This window comes from Megalops cyprinoides, chromosome 18 (assembly GCF_013368585.1).
Source record: "Megalops cyprinoides isolate fMegCyp1 chromosome 18, fMegCyp1.pri, whole genome shotgun sequence".
In the NCBI taxonomy this organism is placed as follows: domain Eukaryota; kingdom Metazoa; phylum Chordata; class Actinopteri; order Elopiformes; family Megalopidae; genus Megalops; species Megalops cyprinoides.
Window position 1 is genome coordinate 23,872,762 of NC_050600.1, and position 7,665 is coordinate 23,880,426.

Below are 7,665 nucleotides of genomic sequence, written 5' to 3' on the forward strand. Positions count from 1 at the left end.
GGAACTTTCTTGTAATCAGAATGTGAAGTTTCTACAAAATAGTTTTATACTCTGAAACAGTGTTTCCAAATCCTGGACCTGGGTTGTCCCTCTGAATGTCTGGGTTTTGCCTGCTGCTTCACAGGATGACCACCAGATGGCCACATAACTTCTCATCAGGGTTTCTGTTGCGAGTTCCCTGAATGACCACCAGATGGCCTCATCTTCCTCAGTTATCCATGTCTTGTTTAGTTAATGTCCTCCACCTGTGTTTAGTGATTGGTTTCACCTGTGTTGTCTGTTATTTAAGCCCTTCCCTTTGCTTACCTTGTTGCTCAGTCTTGAATTGCTATGCTTTGTATGTGAAATCTTGCCCTCAGCCTGTTTGTGGTTTCAAAGGGTCTTCAGTAAAAGAAACTTTGTTTTCTTTGAATCAAACCTTTTGGTGTCCTGAGGTATCTCTGCGCTTGGATTTGCCCTGCTCCTTGTAACACTGGATGTTAGTTTTTGTTACAAAAGTTGGACCGGATTTGCCATGTAATGATTATGCTGATTAATAACAGCTGAGAGGAAATAGTTAATCCAGTGTTAAGAATGCAGCTGCATCCTGGGATGGCCACCAGATGGCCTCATAACTTCCTGTGTTCTATATCTGATTTAATTAATATCAGTCACCTGAGGAAATTAATTATTGGTTTCACTTGTGTTTTATTTAAGCTCTGGCCTTTATTCACATATTTGCTTAATCTTGAGTTGTCATGCTTTGTTGGTGAACTTGTACCAAGCCTGTTGTTTCTTTTGAGTATCCAGCAAAGGGGTTTTCATCTTTCCTGTATTTCAGCTCGATCTGAAAAATGTTGACCCTGAAGAAGCAGATAGGAAAGATGTTTGATACCTCAAAAAACACTCCATAACTGCAAGTGGTCTTTCACAACTGTTGGTAACCACTCATGTTTCTGTTTAAAGAAGTTTTGAGCTAGTTTCTTTATCAGATTTTTTGCTGAGCACCAACTTTGGCTTAGCCGTTGAATAAGTGTAAATATCTACATGGTGAAAGAGCTGGGAGACCAGCTGAGACCAGAGGAACACCCTACAGACAGCTTGCAAGTCCTGCTTGAAGTTGTACCCATAGACTACCCTTCTCCCTAAACCACACCTGCAGACTGTGACCCCCACCCAAAGCGACACCCATACATTAATGCATGGCCAGCACTGTTCCTTCTGCGCCCTTGTTAAAGCCAGCTCACATTTAACACAAACTTAAGGAGCTCAACTTCAGAAGTCTTGCTGAAGGTTACAGTGGTGGAGTCACAGCAGGGAGCTTGCTCACCTTCCTGTCATAACATTGCACCACGTTGCTTGCCCAGTTGGTAGCTCTTACAGATTGGTAGAACTTTCAACCATGCCCTTAAAGCTGGCCTTAAATGCAGTGTGGGTTCTCCTGTCACATGGCTGACTGCTATGTCTGTCCTCAGGTATAGGGGGCTACATGATCGCAGGCATGAGGGAGGTGAAGGAGGCACAGATTAGTGACACACTCTTCTGCCATAAATGTTCCATGGAGCCACTGCCAAAGTTCAAGCTCATACCAAAGCCATGGTGTTTGCCAGAATGGAGCAAGATCTTGGGTTCAAGAAGAGAGGTTTGAGTTTGGACCTAACCATAACCCTGGACCTTGGGAGAAAACAAAGTAAGTACGCAGCCTTTCCCATACAAAATACAGACATTAAATTATTAAAACAGGAAAATGCATCAGAGGTTTTCTCTCCTCACAAATGTCTAAGAGAAATAAATAAGTGACTCTCCAAAACCCTGCTCAACCATTATAAAGTAGTACACAGTTTTGCAGATGCAGTGCACTGAAGGTACTGTATTGCACATTTACAGCACATCGTTCAGCAAAAATGAGGTCTTTATTTTGGCAGGGACAAACCCAGTGAACCAGGATGATTACAAGGCCCTCTGCTGCATTGCTGAAAAGTTGTCATCCTTAGTATCCCAATGTCACTGAAAAAGGTAGCTCCTTGTTGCCTGTAGTTTTTTTCTTTACACTGGCATGCACTATGAGAGAAGGAAACCTGCTGAGGAAAATCTACAGAAGCAGCTAATTTTATCCTCAAATCTAATCAGAATTACTCCAGCTGAACCCAGGTAAAGCCAATTAGCTTTGGGCATGATTTGGATGGTGAATGGTTAGACCTGAGCACAATTACAAGTCCTATTATAAAGAAGCCTTAGTTTTTCTATTTTAAATTAACATTCAAATATGTGCTGCCTTTTGTTTTTACTGTTATGTTGTGGGTTACCATGTCTTAATGAGAGTGTAAATTATCTGATTGAATGGGTTTTCATTTCAGACATCGTCAATAAAAAAACTTTTGAAACATTTTGAAATTTTAAAAGAGTGTGTAGACTTTTAGATCCACTGTAAATATATACAGTGCCCTGCCTTGACCAATTCTCACATTTTACTGAATTACAAATGATACATTGAAATTTCATTCTGTGAAAATTTCATTCTTGATATTTTATTTTATTTTAAAACTTTGACAATCAATATTAATTTAAGGTGACATTGATTTTATATATATCTATATTCTTATATATTTTTCGCTTGACCATCACCAGCGCACTTCTTTAAACATCAGCCTTGCACCAGTATTTTAGACTCTTGCATTTCCCCACCACCTCCCTTGGCCATGTGTTTTTAACTTCCTCATAACACACAATAATCTGCATTTTTTTCTGAATTTAACATTGTGCAGTTAATGGAATAAATATTACTAGTGGTGCTTTTATGTTGCATGAATGTCAGGGTCACACATATCATGTTTTGATGGGGTACACTATTTTTACAACTTGATCTCATACAGGTTTCATGAAATGAGTCAGCTGCAGTAATGTGAGTCAAGATAGAACCAGTCCTGATTTATTTAAATCACCTTAGTGAAAAACTGCCCTGAAGTAAAAAAGTTGAAATCCTTCACTTTTGCAATGTATGTATTTGCAAAATAGAAGACTGTAAGTATCCTTTGTTATCAGATTTATTAAAGCAGTTAAATTTCTTTGTTCATAAACACACAATGATCTTCATAATCCATTTGCAGACATAATTAATTAGGAGGTTTTCAGTCTATCCAGCATTCCTTGCACATTAATTGTTCAGTCTGTTCTATGTGCAGTCTGTTTTCAGTTCTGGATGAATTCCAAAAACCTCAACAAAAGAAGAAATGGGCCCAGAAAATCTCCAAATCTTTATTAGTGTGGCCAAAATTAATTAGGCAAAAATAAAACGACATGGGTTAAGTCAGAAAGACTGAGGGTGCTAACAATATTTACTTTTGCATGCAGTTTGAATCCACTTGTGAATGCAATATTCTAAAAATTAAATAATATAATATATTCTATACAACATTCTAAAAATACAATCTGGAAATCACATATAAAATACACGTGTGATTCATGCTGAAAATATTGAATTTTAATCAAATACAAGTTAGTAGACATTCAATCATACACAACTAAAAAAATACAGTATGGCATCTTCTATCAAAAATAATTGCTATTATGATTATTGTAATAGTAGTATCATAACAGACAGTTATTCCAAACAAAAGAATATGTTACAAAACTATGAAAAAAATGTACAGAAAGACAGGGGCCCTATTTAAGCAGGGCAAGTGCAGCTCTCAAATGTAGGTGCAAAAAGGTGTGTCTCGATCAATCTGGGTCTTTAAGAGGTGCATGAAGTGGACATGAGCTGGGAGCACTTCCTTAATTAGGACAAAGGTGTGCCTGTGCACTGGCCGATCAACATGCCTGTAATCCTACTTTTGAAAGGGCCTTTGCCCCACATTTGCCCCTCACATTGCTTCATTGTTTGCGGACATTTCAAAACTAGAATACAGTTAAAACCCATTTCGCGTGTTATAACAAGCATCTATGAAACGCTTCAGTATTTAAATTAGTTGTAAAATACAATTAAAATACATAAATCTAGCTGACTTGAGTAAGATGACTTGGACTCTATTCACAATTTTGGGACTCGAGTGTTTATCAAAACTTGGCTGCATTAACTTGTGACTTGATTACCACTTGCGCGCTCACCTGACTGAACCTGACGTGACATGAAGGGGCCATCTGCCTGAAAGCAACCACAACAACGTGCACATTAATATCTTCCCACACTTGTTGATGACCTATCAAAAGCTAACTGATGAGGTACTGTATGTCTGCTGAGGGAACTATTTGATTGGTTACAAAATAATTTGAACCAATCAAACCTCCTCCCTGCCCGTACTCCCTCAAGGTAGACATGTCACCTCCTGTGACAAATTTATTTGTTCAGGTAAATGGAAGCAAACATTAGCTAAATGCTCACATTTTAGCGTAGCCAGCTAGAAACCTTTACGTGACAGCTAGCTGGCTAGCTATTTAGGCAGTGAAGTAGCTATCTTAGTAAGGCAGCTAATAGACTGGTCATTTCATTCTATGCGGCTACATCACAGTCTTCCTGTGTATGCAATGTTATCCAACTTCAGTCTCTACCTTACCTATTGTCATAATTTTCACCAGAAATATAATGGAGTAATAATGTAAGTGCCACAAGAAACTCACTGGTTCGACACCATCAGTGTCAGTGCTACTGACAAAACTGCTAGCTAGCTAACTTAGCTGCTAGCTGTCATCATTGCTGACAGGATTTTGCAGATGCAGCATGGCAACAATTTGAATCAGCGAGATTAGCTAGCTAGCTATAATAATATGATCTCTAGTAGCTATCTAGGATCTTAACTGTGAATAGAATTAGAGCTGGATGTATGAAGTCCACAAGTTAAAAAAAGAAAAAGAAAGAAACAAATGCGGTGTATGTGAGGTTTCAAATTGCTCCATTGGTTCTTTTAAATAAGATTTGTGTTTTACAAACCTCCGTATCTTGAGGTATTTCATTCACACTCAACAAAGTTTGATAAATCTTAATCACTAAATATGCTATTTTTTATTTTCTTTTATGTAGTTAATTTCTTCTTACAGACTTAGACAAATTATAATCAAATACAATTTCAAAAAGTAGAGGCATTTTACTTCACTGTTTGCCTTGACTTGATTTGACTTGACTTCGGTCACTTGTAACTGTAAACACTGACTTGTGACTTGATTTGGACTTAGCTCTTAAGACTTGAGACTTGCTTGAAACTTGAAAGAATGTTACTTGGTTACACCCATAGGCGTCATTTACGCTGAGGACGCTAGGGACATGTCCCCACCACTTTTGTCGTGGCCCATTTCATCCCCACCACTTTTTGAAAGCCTTTAGTTAGTTTTGAACATGTCGATATATACAGCAAAAAGGAGTTTTAGAAAACGAGTCGACAGATTGATGTCCATTGTCTGGAAATTGAATGTGATATCCTAGCAGTCAGGTTGAACCCGTCAACCTGCAAAGATACTGTAACACAATATTCATTTTGAAAAAAGGTAACAAATTCATTCCATATTCAATCCAGGACATTAAGGATTAAGACATTAAGGATTTGACTCCATACTTTTCCAGAAACTCCTGCTTAGTTTGTTCTTGCCTGGTGTGTGCTGACCAAACCTAGCACAGTGTGATGTAAGGCAGACCTGACATTCACTTCCTGGAAAGCGAAACCATGGGGTTCTCGAGTTGCCAAGGTAGTGTAATATAGTTTTTTGCTGTAGCAGAATCTCACATCTCTTATCTGGAAGTTGATCTGCGCAAGAGCATCTGTAATGTAATGTAATGTAATGTCACGTTTCCTTTGCATTTATTGATAAAACAGATATATATGTTTTAGCCATAATTGCAAATGAAACATTGAAACACAAAGCAAAACTTTAAAAATAAGAGGAATTTTATTTTCTGATGATACTTACAATATTCCAGATTCATGTAGTTTTGTTATTATAAACATATACAGTATATGAGAGGAAGCCTAACATACCATTATTATTATTATTATTATTATTATTATTATTATTATTATTTTGTCTATTTTTAAATGTCTATGTCTATTGGCCAGTAAAGTTCTAGGAGGAATAATAGGCTACACTTCTGCATTAAAAGTACCTTTCACCTGGCCAATTTTTAGGACACACCCACTCAGCACAACCTCTAAGAAAATCATGGCATCTGAGGTCACTTTTCATGTTCATATTGCATCTTGCACTAGTTAACTGTACTTTAATGGTGCACCTGCTAAATATGGCCACCTCTGTCAATTGTACACAGTTGATATTTTGATAATAGTAAGAAAAAAGAATTAAACACATTATAAAATCGTTGAACATTATTGAACTATCAACTATTATGTGGAAACATCATGCTGTCGTATGTTGGCTAAGCTCTGCTCAAAATCAAAACAATCACGGATTGGACTGAGAGAGGCTTGGGAGGCTTGCATTTTCTGTTGCTCTTTCCATTTTCTTCTCTTTTTCCACTTCCTTTTCTTTTTCTGCTTGCAATTGCTTTTCCACTTCCATCTCCACTTTTGTTTGTGTATCCTGTTCTGCTTCTATTTCCTGGTTGCGGGTTCTATACTTGCTGTATAAATTCCCAGTCAGTGCAAGAATTGCCTTTACCAGCCAGCCATACCCAAATTTAAATTGATCTGTTTCAAGCTCATGAAGAATAAGTTTTTCAAGCTGTGTATATAATGATTCATAACTGTTTATAAATTCGTTATGAATTTCAGCTTCTTTCCTTGCATTGGCTTCAAACCTGGCTATAGTGTCGGCCATTTGTTTTGTGTGATCATTATTGAGTTCGTTTATTTTCTTTTCATAAGCTAGTTTCATCATAGTCTCTTCCTCATCCCTCTTCCTTTTCTCTCCTTCTTTGTCTCTTTCAAATTCTTCCTGCTGCTTCTTAAGTTTGTCCTCCATCTCTTTCAGTGCCTTATCCTTTTCTTCTCTCTGTTTCTTTTGCTCCTCCATCTGCTTTGACCATGTGTCTTGGAGTTGGAGCTTTTCTTGCTCCAATTTTTGTATTTGTTCTTCAGTCTCTTTTTCCTTTTTCATCCGTTCCTTCTTCTCATTTTCTCCTCTTCTTTTCCTCTCCTCTTCATCAGCTGCTCTCCTTGATCGTTCCTTTTCTTTTTCTTTCTCAAACTCCAGTTTTTCTCTCTTCATCCTCTCCTCCCATTCCTCCTTCTTTCTCTGTTCTTCTTTATTTCTTTTATGGTCTTCCTCCATCCTCTGTTTCAACTCCTCCTGCTTCTCTCTTTCCCACTGCAGAACCTTTTTGCTGAACTCCTCTTCCAGCTCCCTTTTTCTGCTTTCCTCTGCCTTTTTAATGTCTTCCTCCAGCTTTCTTTTTGCTTGTTCAAATCTCTCCCTCCTTTCTCTGTCCTCTTTCTCTCTCCTATCTTCTTCTTCCTTATCTCTCTGTTGTCTAATTTCCTTTTCTCTTTCAAACTGCTCCTGCTCTCTCTTCATCTTTTCCTCCCACTCTTTTCTCACTCTCTCTTCCCTCTCTATCCATTTCCTGTTTTCCTCCTCTCTCCTTTCTTGTTCTTGCTTCATTTTCTTTTCCCACATTTCTCGCTGTTTTTTCCTCTCTTCTTCAATTTCATTCAGTTTTCTCTCCCACTCTTTTCTTTGTCTTTCTTCTTGCTCTTTTCTTCTTCTGTCCTCCTCTATTCTTTTGTGACTTTCTTCAGCCAA